Consider the following 14633-nt stretch of genomic DNA (forward strand, 5'->3'; position numbering starts at 1 on the left):
GTGTAGAGTATGTCTTGTAGGGATTGTTGGGTTGTTGGTATTACCATGCTGATTGGGTATATGACGTGGATTATACATAGGTGGGTATGTGTTATAGGAGTCATCTTGTTGACCGTGCATTTACATGTGATGTGTACATACATATTTGTCACGTACATTTGGAGGAGTTGTGTTGATTGTATGATTGAGGTATATACACAGGTATGTTATGTTTTTACTGGAGGATACATGTTGATTGTACTTATATGTTGTGTACATGTGTCTGGTGGGGTTATTGGAGATTTTTAGTTGATTATACATGTGTAGTCGTGTACATATGTTTCGGGGGATACGTGGAGGTATCATGACGATTATACTCATGTTGGAGGTATTTATGAGGTTTGGTGTTGTTGCATGGATGATGATTATATATATATATATATATATCATGTTCATCATTCATTGCATCTGATGACCATTGTCTCCCTTGTGGTTGAGAGAGTCATCAGTTGGTTTGGTTTAGCGTCGCACACTCGGCCACTCATGGGTAGTGGTAGCTGGAGCAATTGCTGCTCGTCCTGTCGTTCCACCCAGTCACTAGGTTTTGTGAGATCCGGCATTGTGAGCAGTCAGGGACCCTGATGCTAGTAGCTAGGTAGCTACTAGCGGATTATCCGCCTCGACCACTCTATTGTGGGCTGGAGGGTAGTACAGTCGTCACAGACCCAAGCCTCTCGGCCATACAGGAGTCGTGGTGTCTGGAGAGGTGGCGGGGGTGACCATGGAGCATGCATGCACTTTTGCATATGATGCGTGGTGCATCTGGGCGGGTTATATTTGCATACATGCGTAGTAGATACTAGTTGCATGTGATTGTGATTTGTTGCATTTGATTGAGCTATGGTTGTTGCATATGGTTGCCATGCTGCATACATGTCATTTATTTTACATGTATATGCAGTCGTATTTATATTGCACAGGTGTCATGGGTACGTCTGTTGCAGATCTGGTGAGTTTACTGATCATTATATCATGTGTCGATTCCAGATTGGGTATGTATCTGTCATTATATTAGTTGTGGTTTGTACAGTTTATGTCAGGTTATTATGTCAGATATGTTTAGGTGCATTGATTATGATAGTATGATCATGTTTTTATTCCCTACTGAGACTGTATACTTGTGATCTCTATGTTTGTTTATAGACCATGCACTATCTTGTCTATTACCCGCTGAGTTACTTATACTCACCACCGCATGTATACATTTATGTTTTCAGGTAGCTTGTAGATGGTTGGTGTCGCTCGGAGTATCCTGTCTGCCGGGTCCTATGTCACATCCGAAGACCGTGCTTGTTTTCGTTTGTATATCTTTTTATTAGTTTTGGCATTGTATTTATGTGTAGCCATGTGGCTATTTTATGGCTTTGGGTGTTGTATTTGTGTTTAAGCCGTGTCGGCATGCATTGTATTTATTTGTGTTGTGTGGGCTTTCCCTTCATTTTTCCGCTGTGTTGGTTTTTAGTACAACCGTGTGGGCTGTTTTATATATAACTGCGTGGTTGTGATTGTTTCATTCCAGCCGAGTGGGTTGTTATTATAACTGCGTGGTTGTGTATTTAAATATTCCAGCCGCATATGGCTGATGTATATTTTGTTTGTAGTGATGCTTCATATTGTCACCGATACAGGGGAGATGTTGCCGAATTTTTGTCTGGCAGGGACTCCTTTGGGGGCGTGACAATTTTTGGTATCAGAGCAGGTATACGGTACTTGTTTTGTGTTTTGGATTTTTGAGATTTATCTGATATCAATTTTTGGTATCAGAGCAAGTACGATGCCTGTTATTCGTGTTTTGGATTTCGTGATTCGGTTTTCTTGATGTGGCTTTTCGGGCTTTGGGACCAGGCAGCAGCGGGATATCTCAAGGCTATTGGAGGTATGTTTGCATATTGTTATCATACATTTCTGTTGGTGTATGTATTGTTGTCCATCATAGTTTCTTATGACATGTGTTAGTACTCTTCTGTTAGTATCTGCCTATTTGTTTGTACCATGCATTTCATGGGTGAGGTCAATCACTGATCACGGTTGACCATAATGGAGATCAAGGATTTACAGTCTCAGGGGATTTCCTCATATCATACTATTAGTAGTTTCAGTGTCTGTTACTACTAGTTGGTTGAGAGTCAGAGTCACATACCAGTCTCTATTATTATTAGCTGGATAGTGGATGGTATCTGTATGCATATGTTGACTCAGTTTGTATTACTCCGGTTGGTTAGATCAGTTTAGGATTGATTTACCTGATCGACTTGTGCAGTTGTGGATTGATTTATCTTAGTTGGTTTTGTACTCCTGTTATTTTGATTAGTAGAGTATTGATTTACTCCTGTTGGTTAGGTTTGTAGATTACCCTCGTTGACTGGGGTAGTGGGGGATCGATTTTTACCTTAGTTGATTTTGACGAGGATTGATTTACCCTTATTAGATCAGTTAGTTGATGACCGATTTATTTAGTAGTTCGATCATTAGGGTATCGTCATACTCTATTTCTAGAGATTCTGATCTTTGAGGTTATGCTTGGTTAGATATTTGGGAGGCATACTTGAGTACATGAGTTGTACAGTCATGGGAAGGACTGAGTTAGCCGTATACCACTGTCGGCTTGGGACAACCTATAGAGGATTGTCTTTTCCTATTTCATGGGGACTTTGACCATGGACTGTCTGCACCTAGTTGATTGACTTAGAAGGTACATTCGGATAGGATACCTCCACTGATGTGGAAAAGTGTAAAGCTACCTGCTTAATAATTATGAGATACATCCATTACTAGGGTGTATGAGTTGGAGAGTACATTAGGATATATGATTTGTACTGACATGAGAGAGTTGAAGTTAGCTGCTTATCCTTTACATGACCCGGTACCACGTGAAAGGGGAAGCAGAGAATGTTGTTTTTGGAGATCAGGTCATCACTTTGTGATTTCTTTGAGGTGTTTGGAGAGAGAGTACTTCTTTACCTCTTCCGGTAGCATGATGGTTTATAAGGCGATGACTAGTAGACTCACCTAATGTTGTTCCATGGGAGATCCAGACTCATGGACTGACCGGATATAGTTAGATATCCTTGATGTACTTAGTGATTGATATGTAGCCCGCAATGGTGAGGAGGAAATGATATTAGTTGAGTAATACCTAGTAGTTCGGATCATAACTAGGTATGCTTTCAGATGATGATCTTTGATGGGTAGAGCGTCGATTGACAGATATTTTGATCAGTTGTTTAGTTGTAGCGTTCCTCTATCTTTGTGTTCATTTCTCGATGCTGGAGGTTGCTGAACCTCAGGTGGAGCAATCACAGTATGATGGGGTACAAGACAATGGTTAGACGACTCAACTAACATTGTCTTTATTAGGTGGCTCAATACCTTGACCACATGATCATGTTATCAGGTCTTGTAGTCTATATCTCAGATTGGAGGGTTTGACCTTTTATTGATATTTGTCGAGGGACATATATAGGATGATTATGCGAGTGGTGGAGATACTCTCTTGATGGGTAGACTTTTAGTCAGCAGGTTGTGGGACACTTTGACTTTGGATTTACATTCCTCTACTGTAGATATTCGATTTTTAGAAAGGATGAGATGATGAGATCTGACAGACCTTTTTGGATACGTTTAGTTTGTTGGTAGTAGGGGTTGAAGGTTGGGTACTTTCCTTTGACTCTATCTTTGTTTAGGAGACTATCTGGTATGATTGATTGATGTTGAGGATGATTTTGATTGATGGTTATTGGGAGATCAGGTGTGGTGATTTGTTGTCTTGTGATGAACTATTATTTGGTGTTTGATATTGATAGTGACATGGAGAGTAGCACATGTGTGATATCTATGGATTTGGTGATTTGTAGTTGGTGATTTGAGCATAAGCTTGTTGTTAGGGATCCTACGGTTGAGTAAGCCTATTATACGTACATTATGGGTCATTGGTATTATCATTTTAGGCATACTGTGCCTAAATGTTTTCATGGACTTGATGTACCTGGTATGTCTAGGATTTTTGGATTAGTTTTCATTGTCCTTATTGACGATGTGGTGATCTATTTCTGATCCGAGGTGGATCATGTACACTATCTTCGCATAGTTCTAGAGATGTTTCGACGGGAACATCTATAAACATCTATATGCGAAGTTCAGTAATACGTATTTTGATTATCTTATGCGGGATTTCTGTGGCACATGGTCACCAGTAGGATTACACCTATGGATCTATAGGAGATAGAGGTTGTTACCAGTTGGGAGTAGTCGTAGTCTATACCGGAGACTTGCTGTTCTCTGGTTTGACAGGATATTACTGGAGATTGGTTGAGGGTTTCTCCAGCATTATACAGTTGACCGGACTATTTAGGAAGGGTATGGAATTTTCCTGGATAGATGTTTGTGAGATCAGTTTTGATAGCTGCACCTATCTTAGTAGTACTTTTTAGTGTAGACGGATTTGCACTCTACACAGAGGTATCGTACCTGGACTTTGGTGTAGTTTCGATATAGCATGAGCGAAACAGTCTTGCGTCAGTAATTATAATTCTCGGGTAATGAGAATGAGATTCTTTATTTCCGTGGGAGATTATGTGTGTTTCCGAGTCACTTCTTATCCGGGAGGAGTTACTGCAGGAAACACATTGATTTGGATTTGTGATACATCTGGGTGGCACCCGATGTATGGAGATTTGGAGTGTTCTTATTGGTGGATTTTCATGAAGGAAGACATCGTGGATTTTGTAGCTTGATGTTTAGTGTGACAGCACGTGGAGGCTGAATATTAGAGACTAGCAGGATTATCTTTGTTGATGCAGATAGTGGAGTGGAATTGGTAGCATAATATGATGGATTTTGTTGTGGGATTGCCTAGGACATGGAAAGGATATGATGCGTTGGGTAATCATTGATTGGTTGATGACTGACATATTTCTGAGCGTTGTATCAGATGGAGATCCACGATTTCACATCATGGTTTTGACTAGGGTTGCAGCAGACTTTGGATTAGGTGTATCACTTTAGTATAGATTTTTACCCTCAGACTGATGGATAGTTTGACCGCCCTATACAGATGTTGGAGGATCTGAGGATAGTGGATTATGGATTTTAGGGGTAGTTGGATCATCACGGTTGGTGATTTGTTCATGATACATAGACGGAGTGGTATATGAGTATATTGCTTGGTGGTTACCCTTAGATGAGGATCCCTGAGTTGACCAGTAAATTTGAGGACCAAATTTTTATTAGTGGGGGAGAATGTAAGATACCGTAAAATTTAATAATAAAAATTATTGGACGAAAAATCTTATTGGATTTTTCGAGAATTTTTAGAAATTTTTCGAGATTTAAACGGAGTCCGTATGACTTGTTTCGAGGGGATGACTTGGTGGGGCTAATTGGAGGCCTGTTTAGAATAACCAATTAAGAGGGAGTTGATTAATTTCATTTAATCTAATTTACCTAAGTATAAACTCTTTAACTAAGTTTAAATTCTGAACCCTTTTTCCTTCTTCTCGATTATTTTCCCCTTCACGCGCGAGCCCTCTTCGTCCCGAGCCTCGCCAACGACCGGCGATGTTGCTCTTCCCCCCTTGGCGTTGCCGGCAAAGAGCACACCGGAGATTCGAGGAAAGTAACCAATTCTTTCTCTCTTTCCTTCTCTCTCGGTCTTCCTCTCGTGCACGCCGACGACCCAACACACACAACGCCGACAGTGACGATTTCTTCCCCGGCGATCGCTTCCTCGTCGAGTTGCCTGAGGGAGTGTCCCTGGATCTCGATGTTACTTGTCATCTCCGGCTGAGCGATTGCATCTTCGGTGGTTTCTTGCTCACAACCGGTTGTTGTTCGGCTTCTAGGGCACGGTAGAGTTAGGGCACGGCAGGGGGAGGGGGAGTTGATTCGCGTCCCTCTCGGCGGATCGAGCTCTCTCAGTTCTCCTTCTCTATATGTTCGCTAGGGTGTGACCTGCAACTCCACACCTGTTGGATCGGATCAGACAACACCATTTTGAGGCAATCGATCGAGGTAGGCATGCTTCAAAGATTTTGCCTAATTGGTTTCCTTGGTGATGATCTTCTTGTTCTAGATTAGAGGGAGGATCAGATCTGTGTATTCTAGACGTTTCCTGTTGCCAGAGATCACTGCATTCCTGCCTTTTGTGTCGATCTCAGCTTACTGTCACAGCTTGAAGCTTGATTTTTAGTTGATTATACATGTGTAGTTGTGTACATATGATTGGGGGGATACGTGGAGGTATCATGACGATTATATTCATGTTGGAGGTATTTTTGAGGTTTGGTGTTATTACATGGATGATGATTATATATATATATATATATCATGTTCATCATTCATTGCATCTGATGACCATTGTCTCCCTTGTGGTTGAGAGAGTCATCAGTTGGTTTGGTTTAGCGCCGCTCACTCGGCCACTCATGGGTAGTGGTAGCTGGAGCAGTTGTCGCTCGTCCTGTCGTGCCACCCGGTCACTAGGTTTTGTGAGATCCGGCATTGTGAGCAGTCAGGGACCCTGATGCTAGTAGCTAGGTAGCTACTAGCGGATTGTCCGCCTCGACCACTCTATTGTGGGCTGGAGGGTAGTACAGTCATCACATACCCAAGCCTCTCGGCCATACAGGGGTCGTGGTGTCTGGAGAGGTGGCGGGGGTGACCATGGAGCATGCATGCACTTTTGCATATGATGCGTGGTGCATCTGGGGGGGGTTATATTTGCATACATGCCTAGTAGATACTAGTTGCATGTGATTGTGATTTGTTGTATTTGATTGAGCTATGGTTGTTGCATATGGTTGTCATGCTGCATACATGTCATTTATTTTACATGTATATGCAGTCGTATTTATATTGCACAGGTGTCATGGGTACGTCTATTGCAGATCTGGTGAGTTTACTGATCATTGTACCATGTGTCGATTCCAGATTGGGTATGTATCTGTCATTATATTAGTTGTGGTTTGTATAGTTTATGTCAGGTTATTATGTCAGATATGTTTAGGTGCATTGATTATGATAGTATGATCATGTTCTTTATTCTCTACTGAGACTGTATACTTGTGATCTCCATGTTTGTTTATAGATCATGCACTATCTTGTCTATTACCCGCTGAGTTACCTATACTCACCACTGCATGTATACATTTATGTTTTCAGGTAGCTTGTAGATGGTTGGTGTCGCTCGGAGTATCCTGTCTGTCGGGTCCTACGTCACATCTGAAGACCATGCTTGTTTTCGTTTGTATATCTTTTTATTATTTTTGGCATTGTATTTATGTGTAGCCATGTGGCTATTTTATGGCTTTGGGTGTTGTATTTGTGTTTAAGCCGTGCCGACATGCATTGTATTTATTTGTGTTGTGTGGGCTTTCCCTTCGTTTTTCCGCTGTGTTGGTTTTTAGTACAGCCGTGTGGGCTGTTTGATATATAACTGCGTGGTTGTGATTGTTTCATTCCAGCCGAGTGGGCTGTTATTATAACTGCGTGGTTGTGTATATAAATATTCCAACCGCATGTGGCTGATGTATATTTTGTTTGTAGTGATGCTTCATATTGTCACCGGTACAGGGGAGATGTTGCCGGATTTTTGTCTGGTAGGGACTCCTTTGGGGGCGTGACACTTGTAGTGCAGATTTTTGGTAGAATTTATAGTGCAGATTTTTTGTGGAACTTGTAGTGCAGATTTTTGAAGGAACTTATAATGCAATTTTTAAAGAAAAAGATTATAGTGCAGTTTGGTTAAGTATTATAGTGCAGAATTTATGTTTGCATAGTATGCAGAAATAGTGTAGCATAGAATGCAGAATCTTGATTAGAATAGTATGCAGAATTTTGGTTAGCATAGTATGCAGATTTTTGTTTATGCATTTCAAAGTTTGAATTTGTTTAAACATTTCAGTTTTTAAAGAAGCATTCTTTTATTAGAGGTATTAACAAGTATAAGAAAGATAAAGAAAAGAAAGAAAAACGTCAAGGCCTTAAGTAGATCCCAAAGTCAAGACTTTAGGGATTTTGGCACACAAGGTGCTCGTTAAAATGTCAAGGCATTTAAAGAAGAAGTAATTAAGATAAATCAACTTATAAATCAGTATTTTACTTTTATCAGTGACACTGTGCTAGACTTTTAGTTGTCCTTGGGTTGGGCTCCCATAGTCGTCCCTAGGTTTAGATAACCTAGTAAACCCTACTAGATTCGGGACCAGCTATCTTGGGTCTAGTTAGGGATGCATGCATAGCAAGTACAATTGCCGGGCCCATCAGCAGTTTGATTATTATTTTTATCTATTATGAAAATAGTTTTCAAAACATCACAAATCAGTTTTAGATTTATTTTATTCACATGCATATTCGAGTTTTTGTGAGTTAGACAGCGCTTACTAAGCATTCACTTATAGTTTGCATTTCCTCTTACTGCAGATAAAGGAAAGGAAAAGCTATAGTCAAGGAAAGCGACAAGGAGGTGTGGATGGATGTGTGATGTCTGGACTATAGAAGCCTTGGGACCTAGCATAAGAATTTATTAAGATTGTCATTTATTAAGAATGTATTAGATGAGTCATTTAGTCTTCCGCTGCTAGTTAATTGTATGTTTTGAGTTTTTTAGAGTTTATGTATTGATCTTTACTTGTGAACAACTCTAATTAAGTAAAGTTAGTAGTCTAGTAGCGCTCCGCCCTCACAGACCAGTAGTAAGGAGGGTGGGTGTTACAAGTTGGTATCAGAGCAATTCCTATTCTCCAACATCACACATCAGCACCAGCCTTGTCGTCTTCAAGTAAGAAAGTATTTAATTTTTCTTTTATGCTTATTAATTGCGGTATAGAGTATCTGCTTATATGCGCTTAAGTAAGAAGAAAGTCTTGTTTTATTTTTCTATGTTTGGATACATATGCTTAGGATGTGTTCTGGGATGGTGGTATGATCCGGGGACCTAAGCCCGGTGAGCGCGCCAAAATCAAACAAGATGTGTTCTGGGATGGTGGTATGATCCGGGGACCTAAGCCCGGTGAGCGTGCCAGAATCAAACAAGATGTGTTCTGGGATGGTGATATGATCCGGGGACCTAAGCCCGGTGAGCGCACCAGAATCAAACAAGATGTGTTTTGGGATGATGGTATGATCTGGGGACCTGAGCCCAGTGAGTGCGCCAGAATCAAACAAGATATGTTCTGGGATGGTGTTATGATCCGGGGATCTAAGCTCGGTGAGTGCGCCAGAATAAAGGGGAACTCCGGTCCTAAGTTCGGACCCCTACCAACCTAGCGCTAGAGTAGTTGTCTGATCAACAACTTATGTTACGGTACTACTAAGTGCAACTAGTCCACCACAGTAGTATGTTTATAAGTATACATGCAAGTATGTTCAAGTCATGTTATGTTTATATTTATGTTTATATTTAGGCCTACTTATGTTCATGTTATGTTTTTGCCTATGCATATGGACATGCTTGTGATCGAGTCTATTATTATGTTTAGTTCATCTAGCATGCTTACATTTATGCTATCATGCTTATGTCACTGCTTGTGCTTATGTTCATTGTATGTAGGTTAGGAGGTCCTAAGATACCTTTGATAGGTTTTCCTTAGTACATTAGATTATGGACGCTAACTAATGCATGTACAAGGTAGAGAACGTACTATAGAATTATTCTAAATTCGAGGACGAATTTTTTATAAGGTAGGGAGAATTGTAACACCCCAAATTTCCTCAATTAGAGTCCTAAAAATAATTTACAAATATTTAAAAATGCTATAGAAATATTTTAGGGATTTTTAGAAATTTTTAGAGTATTTTTATGTAATTTTTGGAGATCGTTTGGTATTTTTACTAAACGAATGAAGTTTCGACAAAAAAATGTCCAAGCTGAGAATTGAACCCACGACCTTTGACTAGGTCAAAACCCGGCTGACAAGGTGGGCAAACGAAATTTTTTGTTTAGAAAATGTAGCGAATTTATTTAAGATAGTTAACAGAATATTGGATTATAAAAGCGATAAGTTGATTTTGGATTTGTCTGTTTAGAAAAGGTAGCGAATTTATTTAAGATAGTTAACAGAATATTATAAAAGGGATAAGTTGATGTTGGATTTGTCTGTTTAGAAAAAGTAGCGAATTTATTTAAGATAATTAACAGAATATTGGATTATAAAAGGGATAAATTGATGTTGGATTTGTCTGTTTAGAAAAGATAGCGAATTTATTTAAGGAGTTAACAGAAATATTAAGTTATAAAAAGGGATAAGTTGATGCTCTGTTTTCCCGTGACTTAAACCATTCTCTCCTTCTCTTCTGCGTACGATGGCGGAGCTCGGGCAGAAAACGAAAGGTAGTTAGGGCATCATCTCCAGCGGCCGGCCAAGGTCCTAGAAGCCCTTTTTGTTCGGTTGTGAGTCCAAGAAGCAAGGTAAGTGCTTCTCACCTGCAGTAGGAGTAGTTTCGGACCTTTATTCTTCTTGAATTCGAAGCATAAGAAGCGCTTATAGTGCAGATTTTTAATTAAGCCTATAGTGCAGATTTTAATTAAGCTTATAGTGCAGATTTTTAATTAAGCCTATAGTGTAGATTTTAATTAAGCTTATAATGCAGATTTTTATGTAAGCTTATAATGCAGATTTTAATTAAGCCTATAGTGCAAATTTTAATTAAGCTTATAGTGCAGATTTTTAATTAAGCTTATAGTGCATATTTTAATTAAGTTTATAGGTGCATATTTTAATTAAGCCTATAGTGCAGATTTCAATCAAGCTTATAGTGCAGATTTTTATGTAAGCTTATAGTGCAGATTTTAATTAAGCTTGTAGTGCAGATTTCTTAGAGCTTAAAATGCAGATTTCTTTAGAGCAGATTTCTTTAGAGCTTGTAGTGCAAATTTCTTAAGAGCTTATCGTGCAGATTTCTTTAAAGTTTATAGTGCAGAATTTTTGTGGAACTTGTAGTGCAGATTTTTGGTAGAATTTATAGTGCAGATTTTTTGTGGAACTTGTAGTGCAGATTTTTGGTGGAACTTATAATGCAGTTTTTAAAGAAAAAGATTATAGTGCAGTTTGGTTAAGTATTATAGTGCAGAATTTATGTTTGCATAGTATGCAGAAATAGTGTAGCATAGAATGCAGAATTTTGGTTAGCATAGTATGCAGATTTTTGTTTATGCATTTCAAAGTTAGAATTTGTTTAAACATTTCAGTTTTTAAAGAAGCATTCTTTTATTAGAGGTATTAACAAGTATAAGAAAGATAAAGAAAAGAAAGAAAATGGTCAAGGCCTTAAGTTGATCCCAAAGTCAAGACTTTAGGGACTTTAGCACACAAGGTGCTCGTTAAAATCCCAAGGCATTTAAAGAAGAAGTAATTAAGATAAATCAACTTATAAATCAGTATTTTACTTTTATCAGTGGCACTGTGCTAGACTTTTAGTTGTCCTTGGGTTGGGCTCCCATAGTCGTCCCTAGGTTTAGATAACCTAGTAAACCCTACTAGATTCGGGACCAGCTATCTTGGGTCTAGTTAGGGATGCACGCATAGCAAGTACAGTTGCCGGGCCCATCAGCAGTTTGATTATTATTTTTATCTATTATGAAAATAGTTTTCAAAACTTCACAAATCAGTTTTAGATTTATTTTATTCACATGCATATTCGAGTTTTTGTGAGTTAGACAACGCTTACTAAATATTCGCTTATAGTTTGCATTTCCTCTTACTGTAGATAAAGGAAAGGAAAAGCTATAGTCAAGGAAGGCGATAAGGAGGTGCGGATGGATGTGTGATGCCTGGACTATAGAAGCCTTAGGACCTAGCATAAGAATTTATTAAGATTGCCATTTATTAAGAATATATTAGATGAGTCATTTAGTCTTCCGCTGCTAGTTAATTGTATGTTTTGAGTTTTTGAGAGTTTATGTATTGATCTTTACATGTGAACAACTCTAATTAAGTAAAGTTAGTAGTCTAGTAGCGCTCCGCCCTCACAGACCAGTAGTGAGGAGGGTGGGCTGTTACAGAATCGAACCCGCGACCTCTGACTAGCGTTCTTAGGTCTTTTCCAGTTACTCACAGCTTCTATTTTACTGGGGTCTACCATGATACCATCCTTTGAGATGATGTGACCCAGGAAGGACACCTGATCTAACCAGAATTCATATTTCGTGAACTTGGCATACAGCTGGTTCTGCTGAAGGGTCTGCAATACTATTTCTAGGTGCTCTGCGTGTTCTTCCTGAGTTCCTGAATAGATAAGAATGTCATCGATGAACACGATAATGAACTTATCTAAGTATTCCCTGAATACGTTGTTCATGAGGTCCATGAAAGTAGCCGGAGCATTTGTCACACCAAAGGGCATGACTACGAACTCGTAATGTCCGTATCTAGTCCTGAATGATGTCTTGGGTATATCCCTTTCTTTAACTTTCACCTGATGATAACCTGACCTGAGGTCTATCTTAGAGAACACTGCTGCTCCCTTTAGTTGATCGAACAGGTCATTTATTCTGGGAAGAGAATACCTGTTCTTGATCGTAACTTGATTCAGTGCACGGTAATCTATACACAGGCGCATGCTCCCGTCCTTCTTCTTCACGAACAATACAGGCGCTCCCCATGGTGAGTGACTAGGGCGTATGAAGCCTTTGTCAAGCAGCTCCTGTAGTTGCTCATGAAGTTCCTTCGGTTCTGCTGGAGCCATGCAGTATGGTGCTTTGGAAATAGGATTGGTACCGGGAATGAGCTCTATTTCGAATTCAATCTCCCTGTCTGGTGCTAAGCCTGGTAACTCTTCAGGGAAGACTGCTGGGTAGTCACATACGACTCGGACCTCTGCTAGCTGTTGGTCCTTGTCCTGTCTGGTATTGACTACGTGCGCTAAAAATCCCATGCATCCTGAATCCATTAATTTCTGTACCTTCATAACTGAGAGAAACTTCTTGGCCCTTCTCTTGGGTTCTCCGATGAACTCAAACTGTGCTTCTGCTTCGGTTGGAATACGACTTTCTGCTTACGGCACTCGATGGAGGCACCGTATCTGATCAAGAAGTCCATTCCAAATATGACATCGTAGTCAGTCATATTTAGCACTATCAGATCACAAAAGAGTTCTCTGTCTGCTATAATGACTGGCACTGCTCTGAGCCAGTGCGTGGATGCCATAATTTCTATTGAAGGTAGTGTTGTCAGAAACTGACTACTGAGTACCTCTGGGGGTATTGCTAACTTCTCAGCAAATGCCCTGGATATATATGAATGGGTTGCCCCAATATCGAATAAGACAGTTGTACTTTGCTGTAAAATACTAATCTGACCTGTAACAACTGTCGAGGCATTTGCTACGTCCTCTCTGGTCAGTGAGTAGATCAATGCATTTGTCATAGCTGGGGGGGCTTCTAGTCTGCCCTGGCTGATGTGTGGACCATCTAAGGCGGCCTGCATCTGATGCAACTGTGCTGGCTTGGCTTCGTACTGGATCGGCTGTGGTGGAGGGAAGCTAGTCTTGTTCGGACACTGCTTGGCCAAATGCCCTTCCTGTCCACATTCAAAACATCCTCGTGTGCCCTTACGACAAACTCCAGGATGGAATTTTCCACAAGTAGCACATTTTGGATAGCTGGGCTGTTTACTAGTCGGTCCTCCTTTTGGGTAACTCCCTGGTTTGCGCTTGTTGCTGGTGTTCCCTTTCCAGTTAGAGCCATGGGAGCTGTGACCCTGCTGTTTCTGAGTACCTGAGCCTCCTTGACCTTTAGATTCTGAGAGGACTTGTTTCTGCTGTTTGATATTATTCTGGTAGTGCTCGGTGGTCAGAGCACTGCTGACTAGTTCTTCGGTGGTTTGCGGCCTGTGAACACCGCCAGCCACGTTCACTGCTATTTCCGGCCTCAGCATCTTGAGCATCAATCGGACTCGTTCTTTTTCTGTGCTGACTAGTTCAGGGCATAGACGAGCCAATCTATTGAATTTCTTCACGGCTTCCTCCACTGAAAGGTTGCCCTGGCGAAACTCAGTGAACTCGTCGTAGTGGCGGTTTGTGACCCGCATGTGCACTACAAGAAAAAAGTCAAACAACAACGGTTTTTCACCGTTGTCGTTGGCCATTTTGAACTTTTGTTAAAGGCCGTGTTGTTAAAAGGGGTGGCCAAAGACAACAGTTTTTAACCGTTGTCTTTGAAGGCAAAGATAACATTTTTTACAACGGTGAAAAACTGTTGTCTTTTCCTTCAAAGATAATAGTTTTTCACCGTTGTCTTTGAGCGTCTACCTTTAATAACAGGGTTTTCAACAACAGTTTTAAACTATCTACGACAACGGTGAAAAATCATTGTCTTTTTTAGAAAAAAAATAAAAAAAAATTAATACACAATTTTCCAATATTATAAATCATTCAAAATACTAAATTTCAAAATAAAATTTAATATACAATTTTCTAACATTCAAAAATAATATTTATAACATTCTAAAGAAATTTCATAAGCAGCCAACAAAATTTCATAAGCAACCAACAAAATGATAACACTATTAAAACAAAGGTAGAACAATATAACACGAGATTTTCTACTTAGATGTCGGTGAAGAGGAGGGATTGCAGCTCCTAGTGCTCCTTAATTTGTTAAA

The sequence above is a fragment of the Zingiber officinale genome, chromosome 6A, assembly GCF_018446385.1.
Source record: "Zingiber officinale cultivar Zhangliang chromosome 6A, Zo_v1.1, whole genome shotgun sequence".
In the NCBI taxonomy this organism is placed as follows: Eukaryota; Viridiplantae; Streptophyta; class Magnoliopsida; order Zingiberales; family Zingiberaceae; genus Zingiber; species Zingiber officinale.